This window comes from Octopus sinensis, linkage group LG10 (assembly GCF_006345805.1).
Source record: "Octopus sinensis linkage group LG10, ASM634580v1, whole genome shotgun sequence".
Lineage (NCBI taxonomy): Eukaryota > Metazoa > Mollusca > Cephalopoda > Octopoda > Octopodidae > Octopus > Octopus sinensis.
This window is the reverse complement of record NC_043006.1, coordinates 99,060,117-99,082,447: the sequence shown is the minus strand read 5'-3', so window position 1 is coordinate 99,082,447 and position 22,331 is coordinate 99,060,117.

Here is a 22,331-nt window from a genome sequence, read left to right as displayed (position 1 = left end):
GACGCAGTGTGTAGTGTGAATCTGTGTATATCTAAACTATTATATATATATATATGTATATGTATATATATATATATATATATATATATATATATATATATATATATATATACTTACATGTATGTTACTGTGTAAGATTTTATACGTTTATATATTACACTTTTTATCAATATTTAAACCTATGGTTCCTAATAGCTCTTATCTTTAGTTTCCAAAGGAGAAATATAAAATAAAAATAAAAAAATTTAATGCAAATATATATTTTCTAAACTATACAATGAATGAAGTCGAAACTTAGCTGATTCTTAAAGTGTTAAAATTTCAGATGTTCTGATAAAAATTTAGTACACCTTAGAGATATAACTTTTAAATAAATAGCTTTAACAGAAATAATTATAGAATAGTAAGTTGTTTTATTCAGTCTTATAGCAGTGGGTTTTATGCCTTTTATGTTTAAAATGACCTTGTTATGAATAATTTGTCGCTATTAAAACTGATATATAGCCTTCTTTAACTTTTATAATTTTGCTCTTTCCTGCTTAGTTACTTACGTTTTCGTTTGTTTCTAACTGTCTTTTGTTGTCTCTCTTCATTTATATGCCTGTTTAGAACGCTAACATTAAAAAGATAAAATGATTGATGACATTTCAAAGCATTTCTTACTTTCTTTGATATTTGCATTATTTAAACTTTCAACTACATAAATGTATATTTCCGTTACTTCACTTCTCTACTACCATTATCTCTCATCCACTGACATTACAAAACTATGAAAGAATGAAAAAAAGAAAACGTTAACAACAGAGCATTCAACAAAAAATATCTATACAGAACTGCAAAGTCGTATCATAGCTTAAAGGAATTTCAAAATTTCGAAAATCATACAACTACGCAGAGTGTAAGTATAAGTATATATATATATATATATAAAAACACACAGTTTATCAAGTATAAATCTATCAATATATAAACTATAGAAAAACACACTGTGTATACGCATGTTATACTTAAACTATTTATCAATAAATTTATATTTTGCCTTTCAGTTTTCATTGTTTTGATACATTTTTTGTAAACATTTTATTGGATGCAATTCACAAATCACAAAAATTACCCTTGTAGCTATTGTTGAATCTTACCACCAACCGATGTATGTATATCTAATTTTGTTTCATATAATATAACCCGCAGGATCTAATGCTTTTCCTATTTTTGCGAGATAACTTAGTGTGTTTATTTCAATGTTGTTCTTCTCATTGTTTTTACCCAAATCAAACAACTTACATAGACAAAATGGCAAGTACAACATAGATATTTTGCACAAACACACACACACTCACACACACACACACATATATATATATATACATATATATATATATAGATACACACAAACACATATATGTGTGTGTACATATATACATTTGCATATACCTGCATATATATATATATATATATATATATATATATATATATATATGCATATATATAATGAATATATGCACACACACACATGTGTGATCAAATATTAGATTATATTACAAATATATATATTCTTACATATATTATAGTACATCACACAGAATAACATAAAAAAGAACATATCTAGCAATTTATTAAAACATTTAGGTGAATTATTTCTCTCGAAGAAATAAGCTCTCTTAGTGAATGTGACTGATTATATGTTATAAATATATGTAAGTACGTAAGTACGTGCGTGTGTGATCAATCTGTCTTTTTGCGAATATATTGTATCATTGGCAAATATATCAGCTAAAATATCGTCGCGTACAGAAACGTATAGTCGGTTATTCTCATAGAATTCCCAAGCTAGCGCAATATATTATCTTGAGAAATGAAACAAAAGTTTCAAAACGTATCAACTGAAACTGCTTGTAGCTTTGGGGCAAGCTGATCGCAATAGTGTGTAGCCACCTGCCGAACACTGTTGTGTGTGTCTTTGAATAGTGTATGTATCTTTCTATTTCATTTCTCCCTCCTTTCTCTTTCTCTTTCTCCACTAACCACGCGCGCACACATGCATATATATGAGTGTATGTGTGTGTGTCTGGGTGGAGCATTCACAAAAAAAATTACGAAAACAGGTGGTGTAGACAATAAACAATCTATCTATCTATCTACGCCATGAACTTAACAGTACCCACACGGATGCGGTGGCTAGAATTGCTGTGTGTAGTGAACCTACGTTTTTGAATATCGCATATCCAATACTCATGTCAGAGATCCTCCGCATATATGAAGAACGGAGTTGATCTACACTTTGAAACTTTAAAACTGAAACATCTTCATATGTTTTGACATATGATAACGCAAGTTCATTATTTGTTATAGATAATAGGTTATGCAAACAAGAAATCACGTTCATACAATACGGCATACATGTATCACATTATTCGAAATAAAATCAGATATATTATAAAACTCTCTTGAGTAACTGCCTGTATGTTTATCTATTTTCCTTTCATTTTTTTCTTTTTCAACTGCTGTAAATACATACATGCTTGGAACGAGGCATACGTACGTAAATACAAATTCAGACTCTTTAGCACAAGCACACATTTATAAATATATATGAATATATATATCTAAGAACGAAGGATTTTAATCGCGGTTCACTGGCAAAATTTATGGTGCACGAACTAATTGCAATATATAGAATCAACTTTCGCTATCCTTAATATCGTGTATTCCAGCCACTTTTTCACAAATGTAATAAAAGCAACAGATATTTAAAAAGAATTATAGAAAAATATGTAAACTCGCAAACATGGGCAGGAATTCAAGCAAACATTCACAAAGTGTGATAGGAAAGTGTAAATCGCAATTATCCAATCTTTTGAAGCATTGAAGATTGGCATAAAATCATTTGAAGTGACATTCGAAAAAGGAATTTTACACAACTGGGTCTAGTAAAGCCTGGTGTAAGTTGTTGGTAACTGGAACCAAATGCTGAAATAAAACGACGGCAATAAAATCGAGGAAGCATGGATTATGCAAAGTGTTTTAGCGAGCACAATGCTCATGGATATGATTCGTAGGCGTTCAAATATGATCATACATGAATATAATCGCCAACTCGTTAGTATATTACTAAAACAATCTAGCTGAAGATATACGCACACATGCACAGTTATACTCACACACACAAACACAGATACACACACAAAGATCAGTCACACATTCAAATATAAACAGTTAATACCACACACACAGTCGAAACCACCCGCGCCCTTACACACGTAGTCAGTTACTGCCATACACACACATGATATGCACACGCGCCCACACATGCCCACACAGACACACAGAGAGCTTCTTGCGTTACCGTATGCCAAAACAACTGGAGATGTTTCATGACAAAAAGTTTCCACAAGTGTATTGAGCATGCGATGTTCAAAAATGCAGAAACGCAGATACACACACAGATGTGCACGTATGTATGAATTTGACGACCGAGGGAGTAGTGGCAAACCCATCGGCATTTCAGTTTTTTTCGCTGAACAACTGAAACGTACGTAATATTGTCCTCACTAAAGGGCGCAAACATGAAACCTAAGCAAAGACTACTAGGCACACTGATACTAACAATACTAATTATATTATAACCAATACAATTAATATTACATATACTTCAACTACTAGTAGTACTAGCAATAATATTAATACCGACACCAACGGCAATATCACCATTAGTGAAAATAGTACTATTACTAACACTCCTACCACAAACACAACTATTAATAGCCGCAGTAATAACATCACTAATATCACCTCCTCTACGCATAAACAAACACACACACAAAGATGCGCACACACATATGTCCATGTGCATGGTTTTTGATTTTTGTGAACATAGCCGTATTTCGTCTGCCTTTACGTTCTGAGTACAAATTCCGCTGAGGTCGACTTTGCCAGTCATCATTTCGGAATCGATAAATTAAGTACCAGTTGCATACTGGGGTCGATGCAATCGATTGGCCGCCACCCAGAAATTTCGGGCCTTGTACCTAGGGTAGAAAAGAACATTTGTCAACCTATAAGGTGTGTGCTACTTTGCACGTGAGTGTACATACACAGATTTTTGTGTGTTGTGAATGTGTCCAATTTTATACGAGCGTATATTTTCTTATATATGTATGGGTTGCGATGTGTATGTACGAGCACGATGGAGAAATTTGCACAAGTTTGCGGAGGTGCTTGGAGAACAACCTGCGCTTGCTTTTGTGTCGAATCTGGTTATGAATATCCTCAGTGAATATTCTCTATGAAATACCTCACCGATGTCAACGTAGATGTTGATTCTGTTTTCTAGTTACGATGAATGCCATTGACTGTTCATGTTGTTGCTCTTGTTATCGCCGTCATATATAAACAGCTGTCTTCTTATTTTTGGTACATTATCTTTTTGGCATTTCTTTCTCCACTAATCGACCTAAAATTTAGATAGCTTAAAATCGATCTTCTCTGCATGTTTACCTATTTTCAGAAGCAAGATGGACTGAATGGAGCGAAAGACTGTTTCATTCTGTTGAGTTTAACAGCTCGGAGAACTATGGTATGTGAGTATTGCTGACTTCACATACAATGTATATTTGCTGTTGCTGATATAGAAATAATTGTCCATCACGTCTCATATTGTTTGGCACTATCTCTATGATGCGATTTTCGGCTATAAGATTTACAATGCGGATGTTTCATTATATTGCTAACATGGCTCGTGGATTATTATCTGTATTTTTATAGCAGCGCTGTTAATAGTATATAGTATTGTAAATAATTTGTAAGCAGAAAATATCTATATACAGAACAAGATTAGTGAGTGAGTGTATTTGCCAGAGTTTAAAATCTTTCTGGAAATTCAGTGACTACTAAAATGGCAAAATACTTGTAATGCACCAGTAATTCCGTGAGTACGACGAAATAATTGTTTATTTTCTAAAATTGTTTATGCAGTTTATCTTAAAACTATCTATCTATCTACATATCTACGCACACGCACACACACACGCATACACATATACACACACATATATATATATATATATATATATATATATATATATGTATCTTTATATATAAAAGTGAGGTTGTGTGGTGTCTGTCTCCTACGATTTAGATTCCTAACTACTCCCACATTTTGCGGTGCTGTTTAACCAAAACCGAGTATCTTATAGTCGTGATTCATATCGAACCCTTCTGGGTATTAGCGCGCGTCTACGATGAGTCTACGATTGTAAAAAAGAAATTACCAATTTTTTCCATTTTTAATGTATTTTTGGCATATATAAGGGAAGTAACTTTCTAAAAATTTATTATTAAATCTCAGAACGTAAAAAGCTACAGTACCCCCCCCCCTTTGTGGTTAGCCATATTGAGATGGCTATTATACTTTACATCTCTAAAAATGCTTAGTTAGTTATTCCCCTTACAAACCCGAGCAACACCGGGCGATACTGCTAGTATATATATACATAAGTAATTAATATAGACAGCAGTGTGTAATATGTTAGCAAAAACGAAAACTATAATGCTCAGTAAATATGCGAAACTGCACATAACTGTATACATAACTGAATACATATATGCAGACTGGGACCGTAATCGCCCGAAAGCACCAGTCTAGAATCCCCTACACTGATTGGCCACATTCGGCTTTTACCAGATCCTCATTAGCAGGGACGGTTTGGCTCGGCTGATTCCAGGCGACAGTCACAATCGGTATATATGTATTCGTCATAGAAAATTATGTATGATTCAGGGAATCGCTAATGTGTATATATATATATATAATATATATATATATTATATATATATATATATATATATATATATATATATATATATATATATATATATATATATATATATATTTACGTTTGTGAGTGTGGGGGATTTAATAAGCACAATATATATTATTATGTTCTACTTTTAGGTTCATACATAATTATAATAAGATGGTAATAGCCTCTTTCGGCGTCTATTTTTCTAACACGTGGAGAGGCTTATAGCCAATCCCTTGTTATAGCTATGTATATAATTATCAAAATATTTGTAAAATTTGCCTATAAGGTCTTTATTTTCCGCGCTCACCCCCTGACAAAATCAATAATGATTTTTACCCTTTATTATAATATATATAATTATTGTTATTATAATCAACGAGAAAATCTATACACGATTGAAGAAGGTAGCTAGCATATAAAATCTTCTAGGAATTAATAAATACTGAGTATGTATTTTTTTAATAAAAACTTAAAAGGGCAAACTACATAATAATGCCAGATGCTAGAAGAAGAAGTCAAATGACTCTGAAGCTACCTCATTTATCACAGACACATGGGCTGAAAGCGATGGAGACCAAACTCAACATTGAAATTGTTGAAAAGCCAAGGAATTCCATCAGATCACAACTATGTAGGATGTACCCGTTTAAGAATACCATATGCACCAATGATAACTGCATTGTATGTAGAATTAGCCCTGATATTAGCTGTAGAACTCGAAATGTAGTTTACAGCATAAGATGCATAGAAGGTGCTTGTAAGGACATGAACATGATGTACATAGGGGAGACGTCTAGGAGCATTGTGGAATGAATAAATGAACATCTAAGACAATATGACGAGAGAAAACAGTCCTCCATACACTACCAACACGTCAAAGAGCACCATGGAGGTACCTTGGGTCAACTTGACATCCGCATCTTATCCAAGCACTCAAAAGACCCAACACTCAGACAAATACGGGAGTACGTCCTTATAAATGAAACCTCCCCAATATTAAATAGGAAATATACACAATAAATACCATACCCACAGTTTACACAGGTAGAGTAGAATAGTTAGAGGACTGTTAGGTCGATAAATGTATGTATGTGGGTGTGAGTGTATGTGTATGCCTTTTTTAATCATTATTCTTTTGTTTTTTTTGTTTTTGTTATATTTATATATATTTTTTTTATTTTTAAAATTTTTTACTTTTTAATATTTTTTTTATTTTTTATTATTTTTTTTTCTGTATGTAAGCATTTAGATATGTAAATAAACAGATCAACATACAGACGGATAGGTACATATGGTTACAAGAAGAGACACATATGGAAACACGGATCCATACATATAAAGATGCACATCCATACATACAAACATGGTAAATAGTTACATAACACACACACACAGATATGCACACACAAGGAGACAGAGGTGCATACACATACAAACACATGCTCACACACACATACATAGAAAATACACAAACACGGACAGGCAAGCACATAAATATGCAGGATACATACAGATGCACACACATACATACATACATACATATGCATACACACACATATATACATACATACACATGCAAACACACACACACACATACATACGTACATGCATGCATGTATAGGCACACACACACACACACACACACATGCGCACAAATAAAAGGGAACGCAGTGTAAATAACGGACAGAGTCAAGACTATTGAAAAGGTTGCAAGACGCAACGAAAATTTTAGAAAATGAAAATAAGAAAAAAGTGGAAATTTTACCGGTGAATGTGTCACATAATAAGGCACTAAAAGAGAATGACTCTCCCCAGACACAACAGAATATGCTTCAACACACGAACTCATATAAAGAATCTTGCAAACCAAATCCATGTATGAAATTATTTTTAAATGTTTAGCCACAGATCAATTGATTTCTAGTTGAGGGTTACGAGTTCCTTTACCGTCATCAATATGACATAACTTAGCGTACATAATAATTAACATTTATACCTACAATACGTACACAAACGTATCCCCTGTTCAAATACATATGTTCATATTTATATGTACATTTTAAATCTAGATGTGGGAACAAGTATGCAGTATATCCATAAATAATCAAAATTGTGCATACATACTCAAATTTGTACACCCCTAAAAATATTGGTGTGGGTCTCGTAAAGTCAGAAAAAATTCGATTGGTAAAATATTTTTAAAAAATGATAGCGTTCCTGTATGACCTGATTAAATCGATATAAAGAAAAAAAAGTAAGTTGTATTATTTCTAAAACAAAGACGCTTCATCATGAGAGATGATAGCGATTCCATCAACACACACACCACACCCCATCACACAGTACAGTCACTCCGCTAATGAGCATTTAAATGTATTTTAAGACCAGCTGCTGTCTGACAGAGTTTAAAACACAAGTGACAGATATTAATCAAGTTTCTTCTATATATTTGCCCTTTGGGATCTGATTCTGAAGTTATGTTTTCGTGAACTAGTTGAGCTCACCATAAAACAGATGCTTTGGCAAACACTCGACTTCCATTCTAATAAAATGTGAAGTACATCTCATTTGGTCCAAGATGACATGTTCAATTTAGCTGCAACGTGCCAAGCGCCAAACTTCTTGATTCCTAAGATACGGCTGAGGCACTTTTGATGAATTCTCTCCGGCATTTTTTTTGTGACATCCAATCTCACTTGAACAAGGAAATGCAGACAATACACAGACTTTATAGACACTGATTTTTGTTTGCTACCTAAATGCAACACATCCCTTCCCTATTCGATAGTTTATCTCTGCATCAAGACCACCATCTCTTGTCAGTGTGCTACCTAGGTAAACAGAGGTGTCAATCACTTCTAACCTTGTTCCATTCATAAAAATATTTCGTTCCGAATAAATTTGTCCTGGCACGGGAGTGCACATTACTTTGGTGTTCCTCAAACTAATTTTGATTCCGAAATGTACACGTACAGTGGAAAATCTATCCATTAAATGTTGCAAATCCCTCTCTGGGTGTGCCAACAAATCAGCATCATCAGTATAAAGTGATTCTCTAACAAATATTTTGAATGTACTTGCTTTGCAGTTAAACCGGATCAAATTAAAGATACAACTTGATGTCCGAATTAGCCCATTGCAATCCGTGAAAGCATACCAGATTAATGCAGCAAAGTGACTTGAGAAAAGTGTAGGGGCAGGAATATATCCCTGTTTGACACCGTTGTCCATCGAAAATTCATGAGATAGCTCGCAATTAAAGAGTAACGGAGCGTTTATTTTTCTGTGTAGTTTCTTTAAAATGCTCACAGAATGTGTTGGACAATGAACGATACACAAAAAAACCAACAGTGCCTCCGTGTTTACCAGTCAAATGCCTTAGTTAAATCTATGAAGACCTGGTATGGTGGCATTTGCTCCTCTTAGCATTTCTCTTGAAGCTGCTTCACAGAAAATATTATTCCATTTTTGCTCATTCAGGTTTGGAACCATACTGTTCATCAGGAATCACATGTGGACACACATTCTCAACAAGACGATCTAACGTAATCTATGAAAGTATCTTCCCGGTATGTGCTAGAAGAATTATCCTTCTAGAATTAGCACAAACTGCTTTCGGGCCCTTACCCGTATATAGAGAGATGAGAATTACATTTATTCATTCCAAACTCGAGTTATCAGTTTATGGATTTCAGATGAAATATGATCCCCACCTCCTTTCAGAATTTCAACTGGAATACCATCCAATCCAGGAGCTTTAGCTAATCTCAGTTTACATAATGTCAGATTTAGTTCTTCATCCAGGTGTTGTACTATCTCACTTTGCCGAATGTTGTTTAAGATATCCATGTTCATTACAGACGGAATGTGGAAAAGAGCTGGAAAGTGTTCTCTCCATTTATTCATTATTCAAGAAGGATCTTTAATAAGCTCATTTCCCTCTTCCGACTTCAAGGGACATATGATGGTGAAGATTGCGGTTCAAAAGCTTGCCGCAATAAACTATAGAACATTTTAATGCATTTCTTGTCAAAAGCCGCCTGTACTTTCTCAGACAAATTTCTCCACGAAGTGTCTTTAAGCCTTCTGATATATTTTTGCAAGTCCACTTTCTGAGACTTGTACAACTTTTCTAGTTGCACTTTCATCTTAACGTTTGGGTCAAAAAGCTTTCCATGAGTGAACCTGTGTTGCAAAAATTAATTTATCACTGTATCATTGGAATCAAACTCCTCACGGTGTTGTCTTCTCTTAAAACCTAACACCTCTGATCCCATTTTATATATTCCATTACGGAAAGATGGCCAAGTACCTTCAAAATGAACATTGTTGCATCTCTTTTGAAAAAACTGCAAAAGTTGTGGTTGTTTTAGCCACTCTACATCGATTTTCGTTGGTACTCATACGCCTGTATTAAGACTCCTCTTAAGGACTCTGAACTTGAAATTGGCCCAAATAATTTTATGATCAGTATCAAAATCAGCATCTCGCAATACTGTGAGACTGCACAAATCTTGAATGTTAGCTTTCCGAGTTAATACAATATGAATCATGTGACACTGCTTTTACCAGGTAACCTTATATTCTTCCAACCGGTCAAATCTGCATACGTCAGCAGGCCCCTAATTACAAGGTCTTGCACCTGCTTTCGGGATATTTGATATAAATCCCTTCATCGGAATCGTGTGAGTAAATGGTTAAGCAATATATATTCTAGATAACATATGAAATAAAAAGTGAAATGGGGGCATGAACATAGACGTGGGATATGCAGGGATATTGTACCTGCAGTTCCAATAGTATATAAAATTGGTCATTCCAAGCATAAAGTTTTTAAGCGGTGTTATTGAATCGAGGCTTCTTTTGGAGTGTCTCCTCATTCGTACTTACTCATCATTACCTGACACCTTTGGGTTTTCTTGATACCATTACCTCTCATAAGCTATACGTGTGTATATATATATATATATATATATATATATATATATGTATGTGTACATTATGTGTGTGTGTTTTAAACTATCAAGAACAGACATAAATTAATTGAATAATAAATACGTAATAAGTATAAACATTTCCTTATCAATGTACGCACTAAATGATCCATATATAATTGAGTATACCTATCAAAAGCGCACACGCACTACTATATACATATACTCACATTTACATAGACTCGAATATATATATACTAAGGCGGCGAGCTGGCAGAAACGTTAGTGTGCCGGGCGAAATGCTTAGCGGTATTTCGTCTGCCGTTACGTTCTGAGTTCAAATTCCACCGCGGTCGACTTTGCCTTTTATCCTTTCGGGGCCGATTAAATAAGTACCAGTTACGCACTGGCGTCGGTATAATCGACTTAATCCGTTTGTCTGTCTTGTTTGTCGTCTCTGTGTTTAGCCCCTTGTGGGTAGTAAAGAAATTGGTATTTCGTCTGCGGCTACGTTCTGAGTTCAAATTCCGGCAAAGTCGATTTTGCCTTTCACCTTTTCGGAGGTCGATAATTTAAGTACCAGTTGTGTGGTGGTGTCGATCTAATTGACTGCTACCCCTGTGATAAAAGCCCTGTGCCTAGAGTGGAAAAGGATATCTATATATACATTATATGCATATAAGGGCGTGTATTCAACTAGAAACATACATATAAATTAATAGGTATATGTATACTTTCATTCCCATCCATATATACAAATATATATAACAAAATGCGGAAAATTATAATACACGTAATATATTCACGTGCACATAAATCTCTACATATGTCGATATCTATATAGACGCATGTGTTCACATATGTTAATACTCAGGCATACATAATTATGCAAATTAATTTTACAGTGGAAACAGCTATACACACTTGTTTACAAATATAAAACTTTATTCAAATACACAGTTACATATAACAAATAGATTAATAGATAAATGAATAAATATAATAAGATCATGATGATATAATAATATGGTTTCATATTCATTATTTAATTATGAATAATTTGTAAATATGATAATAAATTAAATGTAGTTATGTGAATATTAATGGAAATTATGTATGTGTTACAAAGTTTGAGAGTTAAAAAAAAAATTTATAATAAAATCTAATACAGCACTTAGAGCAATAATACTTTGTCCAATATTCATTTATCGTTAGAAAGTTTCTCGTGAGCTTTATAATAGTTTTGTTACAAAAAAGATACTAGGCATATTATTAGTGGATGTATAATATAGTAATATTCAAAATAATAAAAATTAAATTGTAAATAAAAATAGATACATATAGAAGAATATAAGATGGAAAATTGAATTTATGAAAATTGAACATATACAAATGTAAGAATGTTTGCATATCATGTGTTAATTTGCAGTTAAAGATGTATCAGGCTGTTAGTAAAAATGATTATATGGAAAATGACAGGTACAAATATTACCTGATAGTGTAGCTATCCAATGCTGTAATATTTGATAACTGATCGAAAAGTTAGTAACTGTGTAAGGTAAGTTATTGGTAAACAAAATTCATTGTGTGTACAATTTGTTAAACAGTCGAATTGATTATTATAATATTATGTGAAGACGTTCGTGTAATAAGATTATAATAGAATTGGATATTAATGTTAATATAAAATTTTATTTGTTACGTAAGAATTAGTGGGGGTTTGTTAGCGATTGTAGATGTCTGTACAAGCAATCTAATGAGGACGATATTAAATTAATTGTAGTGAGGAAGGTAATAAATAATTATATAATTAAATAATTAATTAATTAAATACATAATTAAATTTAAAACTTACTTATATTTCCACGAGAGTATATTCAATGTTTTTCTCATTTAAAAGAATTTAATATTCCTGGAGGAAAGAATAAATAATACCTTAGTTATATAAATATAAACTAATTTTAGTGTTGACTGTAAAATAGTGTAGAGGTAATTGTATCGCATATCAGATAAAATTCAATAATAGTAATTGAGCTAGGGGTTAGGAGTGTGTGTGCTAGTGAGATATACAACAAATCTTTGATTTGAATTTGAAAACACGTATTTTCCCCCGTAAACACCAGAACTACATTTCTCGTCTCTGAAGTTGCGTAGGGTAGTTCTAGACAAAATAATATTTTATGCCGCCGTTATACATAGAAAACATTTATTATTGTTGACCTTTTAAAAATTGGTACGGAAGGAGTTATATCCTCTTTAAGATCAAATTCAATAGTCTTATCAGTTAATTGCCATATAAATTTATTTAAACCATTAGAATTAGATTTCACTCAACTCTTAAACGAGTGTAAGAGGTTCGTGACAGGTTTTTTAATTGCATTCTCTGTCGTACCTATATAAGTATGTTTTTTATCTTGTGTAATAACTGTACATTGCTATATTACATTTTTTACAAGAATTTCTAAACAAACAATTATTTTAAACCTACAATCACAATTATAAATATCATAATATGTTTGTTTGTTAGATGAGGAAGTAATGCTTGTGATTTTTGTATATATATATCCTTTAATATTGCTTACGTGAAAGGCTTTTGGACATACATATAAAATCTATTTTGTCATGCAGCTTACAGCATAGTGGTACCAACTGGCAATACCCAATTTGGGGTCGCACTCAGGTGTGCCGATATAATATGGGATACACATAATAATAATAATATTAATAATATTAATAATAATAATAAGAAGAAGAAGACACAACAAGATGAAGAAACAACAAAAGCTATAAAACAAATGAAATCCAAACTAAAAATAGAACAGCAACGAACCATGATAAAACGATATGGTAAATACTGGACTAAACTAAGCTAAACGCAAAAGAAATAGACAAAGAAAAATCCCAGCAATGGTTGAGAAGCTCAGGACTCAAAGCAGAGACAGAGGGATTTTTAATTGCAGCACAAGACCAAAGCCAGATATTTTTAATTGCAGCACAAGACCAACGCCAGAAATTACCAAAAAAATGTAATGAAAAGAAATATTACAAGTAACTGCAGAATATGTGGAGATGGACAAGAAACAATAAATCATATTATCTCTAGCTGCCCAGTCCTGGCTAAGAAGGAATATATTCACAGACATGACAGAGTTGGAACCTACATACATTGGAAGCTATGCCAACATTATGGAATAACAACAGAAAAAAGATGGTATAGGCACACACCAGAAAAGGTCACAGAAAACGAGAAAGCAACCATACTCTGGGATATGCCGATACACACAGATAGAAAAATTAAGACCAACAGACTAGATATAGTTGTCAGAGACCATGAAGAAAAACAATGCTTTCTAATTGATGTATCAATACCGGCTGATGACAACGTGTCTCTAAAAGAAATGGAGAAACTTTCAAAATACAAAGACCTGGAAATAGAGGTAACTAGAATGTGGAATCTGAAAACAGAAACAATTCCTATCATAGTAGGTGCATTAGGCATGATAAAAAAATATTCAGACAAATACATAACAAAAACACCAGGACTTACAAACACATATAACATACAGAAAATTGCACTACTAGGCACTGCACACATCCTACGCAGAACACTTTCCATGCAATAACCATCAGAGCATCACGACAAATCACAGCACATACCCAAGGCACACAGAGCTGCGCTCGGTAGTGAAGTGAAAGCACGCTATAAAAATAAAACTACTGAATAATAATAATAATAATAATATTAATAATAATAATAATAATAATAATAATAATAATAATAATAATAATAATAATAATTATTATTATTATTATTATTATTATTATTATTATTATTATTATTATTCTATGTTTGACTTTTGCTTTATATTTGTACAAGTTGGCTCCAAGTCTCACCCAGAGACCTCAAGAGACAACAGGGTTGGAAGTTCATGTTGTTGTTATGCCTAGTGTGCCATATATTTGGGGGGTGGGGATGTTGTACTAATGAGTGTCTAAAAAAAAAAAAAAGTTTTTTTTTTTTTTTTTTTTAAACCGAAAATTATGGTTGTTTTAAACCTTGAGGTTACATAGAGAGTATTTTGCGTAGGATATGAGCAGTTCCCATGAGCACTATCTTTTGAACTTCTGCCATTTTTGGGTTTCCTGGTATCTGAGTTAGGTAGCTATCAGCCCCTTTTGCTATCATTCCCAGGGCACCTATGACAACAGGTATTGTTTTAGTCTTCAGCTTCCACATTTTGCTGATTTCTATTTCAAGATCTTTATATTTGCTCAGTTTTTGGTAGGTCCTGACAGATACGTTTATATCGATTGGGACAGTCATATCAATGAGGAGGCATGTTCTTTGTTTGAAGTCTTTCAATATGATGTCTGGCCTATTTGCATCTATCTTCCTGTCAGTTTGAATGGTGAAGTTCCAGAGGAGTGAGATGTGGTCATTTTCAAGCACTGGGGGTGGTTTGTGTTCCCACCAGTTTTTTTCATGGGGCAAATCCAGGTTTTTACAGATTACCCAGTGAATATATTGTGCAGCTCTATCGTGCCTGTTGAGATACTCTGTAGGCGCTAGAAGACTGCACTTGGAGACCACATGGTCAATGGTTTCATTTTGTTGCTTGCATACACGACACGTTGGACTGCTTCTGATCTTTAATATGTTGGCCTGGTAGTTTCTTGTTGGTAGGCATTGATCTTGAGCTGCTATGATAAACCCCTCTGTTTCAGATTTTAAGCCAGAGGCCATTAGCCATTGATGGGTCAGGGCTTTGTCGATATCTGCATTATTCGCTCTCTTTGGGTATTTGCCGTAGAGAGGTTTTTCTTGCCATTTATTATTCAGAATATCTAAGGCCGCAGTTTTGGCACGGGTTTTCATGCGCCTAGCTTTTTCTGTGCTTGTTTCTTGTATGTCTATCTCTAATTCCGAAATTGGTTGTATTCGGAATTCACTTAGATATTCCTTTGCCTGTTTTGTGACTGAGTATGACGCTTTCTTGTTTTCATGTTTTGAGACAAGTTTTAACATCCAGTCCTCAGAGTTTTTCAGGTAGGTGTCTAGGCCAATTGTAGCAATCTTCATTGTTATTGCCAGTTGCAAAAGACCACGGCCTCCCTCTTTTCTTGGCAGATAGAGTCGTTCTGTATCTGCCTTAGGGTGGTGCATTCTATGCATTGTCAACAGTTTCCTTATTTTTTCTGTCGAGCTGACATATTTCAGTAATTGACCAGTTAACAATATTGAAACTGTAAGTCACGACTGGTATAGCTAATGCATTGATTGCTTCGATCCTGTTTCTTGCATTCAGCTCTGTCTTGAGTATTGCTCTCACTCTTCGATAGCATTCTCTCCTGATCCTTTCCTTCATCTCTGAATGCCTTATTCCGTTCCCTTCAATTACCCCTAGGTACTTGTAGCTCTCCGCTGGGTCTAGTTCTTTTATGACATTCTGTTGGTCAAGGTTAACGTTAGATGTTTCTGTCATTTTTCCTTTGATAAAGGTAGCCTTTGCACATTTATCGAGGCCGAATTGCATTCTGATGTCGTCACTGAATTGTTTGACTATCGCTAGTAAGCCTTGAGTTGTTGATCATTTTTTGCAAAAAGCTTTAAATCATCCATGTAAACGAGATGATTTATATTTTTATCAAACATTTTATACCCGTACTGCGCGTCATTGAGCAGCTTTGAGAGAGGTATTAAGGATAAACAAAAGAGGAGTGGTGACAGTGAGTCACCCTGGAAAATGCCACACGAAATTTTTACATCACCAGCATTTAGGGATTCACTGTCACTGTTCAGAGTTAGTGTGGTTCTCCATGATCTCATACTTACAGTCAAGAAGTTTCGCAGAGTTGGTGCTATCTTATACATTTCAAGGCATTTCCTAATCCAGCTATGTGGTAGGCTATCAAAAGCATTTTTATAGTCTATCCAGGCTATTGATAAGTTTTTGTGTCGTTTGTGACAATCTTCTAAGATCATCTTATTGATGAGTAGTTGGTCTTTACAGCCGTAGGATCCACGTTTACATCCTTTCTGTTCATTAGGGAATATGCTGCTGTCTGTTAAAAAACTATAGGTATATTCCGTCAGGACAGATGTTAGAGTTTTGTACATAGTTGTTAAGCAGGTTATGGGTCTATAGTTTTTTGGTTCATCTGTTTCTTCACTTTTCGGAAGCAGGAATGTTAACCCATTAACTAGCCAAGGAGGCATCCTACTAGGGTGTTTCAGAACATCATTGTACAGTTCTGTTAGCAGTTCATGGCTCTCTGGGAAGGCATTCAGCCAGAAGTTAGGAATTTTATCCTTTCCTGGAGACTTCCATTTGCTTGACCTCCTGAGAGCAGATCTTATATCTTCTACCTTGACACCCTCCCACTTTTGCTCTTCTAAGGGGTCCAGTTCTGTAGATATTCTGTCAATCCAGGGGGCCTTTTCGTTGTGTGTTTTTTCTTCTGCCCAGATTTTATTCCAAAATCTCTGCACTTCTTCTTTTGATGGTACAGACCCTGCAGTAAACGCTGTTTTTCCTATCTTCCTGTAAAATTCTTGGTGTTATTTTTGAACATGTTGTTGTCCTTGAAAAATCTAACACGCTTTTCATACCTCGCTATGCGGGCAGCTTTGGCAGATACCTTTTGTTTGATGGTTTCTATGGTGGCATCAATATCAAGTATAGTTTTCATATTGTATTTTTTCAGTATTTTTGGGTTTTTGTAGGTTTGGTAGTCTTGTGAGCCTTAAGGTTTTTCAAATATTCAATGTCAGATCTAAATACTTTAATTTGTTGTTGCAGACGCTCTTGCCAAGAAGGCTTTTTGTGGGACTGTTGCCGTTTTCTAATCTTTACACCACATAGGATCGTTGAGATTTTCGCGGATGCATAGTATAGGTGGTTGAGGTTTGTGATATCAACATCATTAACTGAAATTATATCCTTAAGTGCAAGCCGGATTTTACCAATTATTTTCATGTTTTGGTTAGAGTTGTGGATTTTAGGAAGTGTATCACGCTCATCCATGCTGGTTTCTTTAATTTTCAGCCATTCAATCATGATTTGATTTTTTAGCTCATGTAGTTCTGTTGGGTCAATATTTGTGTGACTTTCTTTATCTATTTGATGCTCATCTGTCTTAGTGTTTATGATTGGTTCAGGGCGTATTTCACTTTGCCTATCACTTATACTAACTCTTTCAATCCTCTCTTCGTTTTTATCCGCCCTGGGCTGGTCTATAATCATTTCCTCTGTATTATCTTCTCTAGCTGCAGCTTCGTTCATTTTATCCGATATTGCTTGTCTAACCTGATCAATCTCTACTTCAGTCAGTAATTTCTTTTTTATAATGTTTCTTCTAACATTGGCAAGCTTGTTACTGTCTATGTAGGGTCTTACTTCAGGGTGTTTCTGTCTCCAGTTTAAGTATGCTTGTACAGTGCTAGACGTATCTGTGGGGAAATATATGGCATGGTAGAAGGCCTCTAGAACTTCTTTATTATCTTCCCTAGACCATTTTTCCTTCTTTTTCTTTTGATTATTTGGTGATGAGCATGGATGACCATCTGTTGGAATATTCCGGTTGTGGGGTTCGTCCAGCTCCTGTGTGTTGGGAAGATTTGATCCAGTAACTGATTTTTCAATCAGGATTTGGTTCAATTTTCGGGTACGTGGTCTTTTGTAATCCGCGCAATGACCAATGCGGTTTATTGTTTGATTTGTTGACCTTGAAGCATGACGAGCATCCATTCTTATATTAGGAGATGGCTCTGTCAGTTTAGGGTTCACTACATGTAAGCATTGCTCATAGCGCCGCTTCTTAAGACTAGCAGATCTATATTCGTCTGTATTTTTTTTGTTGATAGTTTTATCTCCGGACATTTTTTTTTTTTTTTTTTTTCCCTCCTTTCGTCCTCTTCCTTTCTTCAAGGCTTACTGTGTCTGTATTAGTTCGAAATAATGAGAATAAAATACGGAGAAGGAAACGAAAAGAAAGGGAAAAAGACGGGATCTGTCAGTTATTATTGTTATTACTATCATCTTCACCACCATCACCATCATCAGCAACATCACCATCACCATCCTCATCTTCAATGTGTAGCCACAGCCACCATCAACACTCCATTGTGTTGGAGAATGGGTGGTTAAAGAATTCATGTTCTTTGGGTCTATAAATAGCCACGGTAGATGGTGGAGACAAAGGACGTTAATGGTCAGTAAAAGGTCAAACCTGTTTACGTTTATTTATTTTTTTTTTTTTTCCCTTTCTCTTTTCTTCTTCACCACATGCATATGTATATGTATATATATGTATATTCACTCACACATATTATCTGATGTTTTCGTCGAAGATTTTTTTTTTCTTTTTTTTTTAAATAACTTTCTGAGTTCAATGTTATGTATATATTTTTAAATTTCTGAATTCAGTTGTATGTATATAGTAGTAGGTGCTTAATTCCATAACTTTTTATCGTGCATTTAATTGTGTTGTAACAATAAAAGGTAATTTAAAAGGCAATTTTACACATTCTTATAGTCATGAGAGACGACTAAATGTAAATGTTCACACAGAATTGGAGATATTTATGTTTCTAATTTTTCTTGTTAGGTGTACGTTTGTATGAGCTGTAGATATGTAAGTTTTTTTTTTTACTTATTTTGAGGGTAATTCAAATTACTTACAGAAAACAGTAGATCTTCCAGTTTTCTACAGTTGACCTGCTGGGTTCGCTGTTGCCAGTTCAGAGCATCGTAAAAATACGTCCATCCTCTGTCACGTCCAGCCGCCTTAATATTATTATTATTATTATTATTATTATTATTATTATTATTATTATTATTATTATTATTATTATTATTATAGATCTATAGCTGGAACTTTTAGGTATTTTAATGCATCACCATACGCGTTTACACAATTCACATATTTGTTAAGATCACAGTTCGTATTCCTGGAATAATTACTGTACAGGCTGTAATATCCATAGATATAGGTTGGATCATATCCATGGGTTCATTCCTTCGGACGGTATATATATATATATATATATATATAATATATATATATATATATATACACACACACGACGGGCTTCTATATTGGTCCCGATTACCAAATTCAATCACAAAATACTGGTCAGCTCTGGACCAAATTATAAGATATATTCGCCCAAGGACAGAACCCAAAACGACGTGGATGGAAATCGAGCTCCTTAACCAAGTATCAATCACCGCGCCTATATATATATATATATATATATATATATATATATATATATATGTACATATGAGTGTGCATATGTATATGTATGGATATGTGTGTGCGTATATGTGTTAATACACGCGCAGATACACACACATATATTATGTATGTTAGAGAGGAACGGTGTTTAGTCAACGGAAAATATAATGTTATAATTGCTTTTGATGTCATTTTCTCCAAAGGCACTGAAACGATAGAACATTTGTGCACTTTGAATGGAATTATCAAAACGAGAGCGAATCTCTTAGTTTCATGGCAATCTACCCTTCAGAAATATAGTCAACCACTTAAATGTGAACGTCACTTCGTTATAATGTATCCTGAATAGTGGCGAATGGCATATGTCATCAAATGTTTTGAAACCTAAAGCATATGATATGTTACTTTTAAATTATTAAACCTCTCTCTTAGCATTTCACTTCAAAGGATATCAATGTATCAAACAAGGGAGGCTAAATTTGGTCTCTTAGGTGTTGAAAATTGTACAAAGAAATTATCGATTGAAAAACTTTTATCTGCAAAATGGAATCCCATATTGATTATCATCATATTGGATTTCCTTGTCTGGGTTAATAATGGTATATTCAAAGCTCAAAATTCACGACGTGCTAGCTGTTCAATAACTGCTGACAGGATGCTAGATAAGCAGTGGATATCTTCATAACGCATAAACAATTTATTTCATTTTGTATTGTTTTGTTCGACTGTTATATATGACACAAGGCTAAACGTACATGGATGATTAACGTGTTAAATATAGTTGTTTTAATCAGATTTGTTTTTGCATTGTCCGATTTGAGTAAAATATTTGGAACACTTACAGGACACGGTACCTGATATATGTTGTAAAAGAATATCGGGTGGTGTATTTATGTAGTTTCAAAATATGTCATGAATGTCTACGTTTGGATTGGAACAGAACACATTTACATTTTGTCTTGCAAATCTCTCGGGGTCGCAAGCAAGAATAGTTGTTTGAAATAATATCAATGAGAAATTATGTACATTTTCCACAAATATATTGGCAGCAGTGTGAACCGGTAAATTGGAGCAGATACATTAAGTATTCATTTGTTTCCTTTCTCTTTTTCGAGTTCTAATCTTCCCAAGGTCACACATAAGTTCAATATCTCTGGAAATCGATAGACGAATGTACGATGAAAGTATTACGTTTGGTTTAATTGCATCGTCCCTACATACATGCACATGCCAACATTCTAAACAGGGAGGTCTGCTTAAATTCGTTTAGAGATCAATATAGACTCTAGGTTGTATAATTTTATTCACTATATTTATAGAGCTTGCTTTAAGTTACCATAAATATATCCATAATATATTTGAGTAATATTCTTCAGCTGGATATTCCAGGTTGCAATCATCGATTTAAAAAAGAATATTGATTTTTACAAACATTAGCTCACAGTTGCAGATTTAAATTTTTCACCTGTGAATAAGGAAAACATATATCGCTCGGAAAGTTCGTTATTTCGTCGATTAGATAATCGAATGCTACACATATTACTGTATATCAAAGAGGACTGAGAATGTATAAAAGCTTTCAATAAAAAGGCACATTTTTTCCCTGGACGAGATTCAATCCATTCAACTGTTGAGTGAAAGTGATACCACGCATTTGTGTTCATGTTGAAAATATATTATAACAGAGAAAAAAGCCATGCTTTTATATAAAACAATATATCTGACGCAATGGCGTCAGTGCAATGCTGTTTCAAAAAACATTTTCTCCCACTAAAGCAATATCTGAATGGAAAATGTAACTTTTTCATGTGCGTTTGATGTATTTTAACTTGTAATATCCAGCCTGTTCTAAAAAGAAAATAAAAACTCTTATTTTATTGCTTTTCTAAATATATTCAGCATGTAAACCCTTTTCTATTTTCAACCAGCACCCTCTGCTTTACAATTACTCAAAAATCATCGATGTGTATACATTTCGATTCGATCTGTATTTATTAGTTTCCCTAGTTATAGAAGATTTATTTCAGCTGTTCATTTAATTGATAGTGTGCATTGTTTTTAAAATGATATTACCACCAAGGACTTTTTCTTAATATTTCATGTTTTGAAATGATCGAAAAGGATTAGTTTTGAAAAATGCATTTAAATATATTTTTGCTTTCAAGTGTGTACGTGAAGAGTATGCATAGAACATACGGCCTCCCTATGAATACTTAAGTGTAATTACACCTGTGTGTATGTGAGTATTTGTGTGTATTTTGGACTTTAAATCAACCAGGTGGTCGTGTGGTAAAGAGCTTCACTCCTAACCGCATGGTTCCGGCTTCAGTCTTACTACGTAGCATCTTCGGCA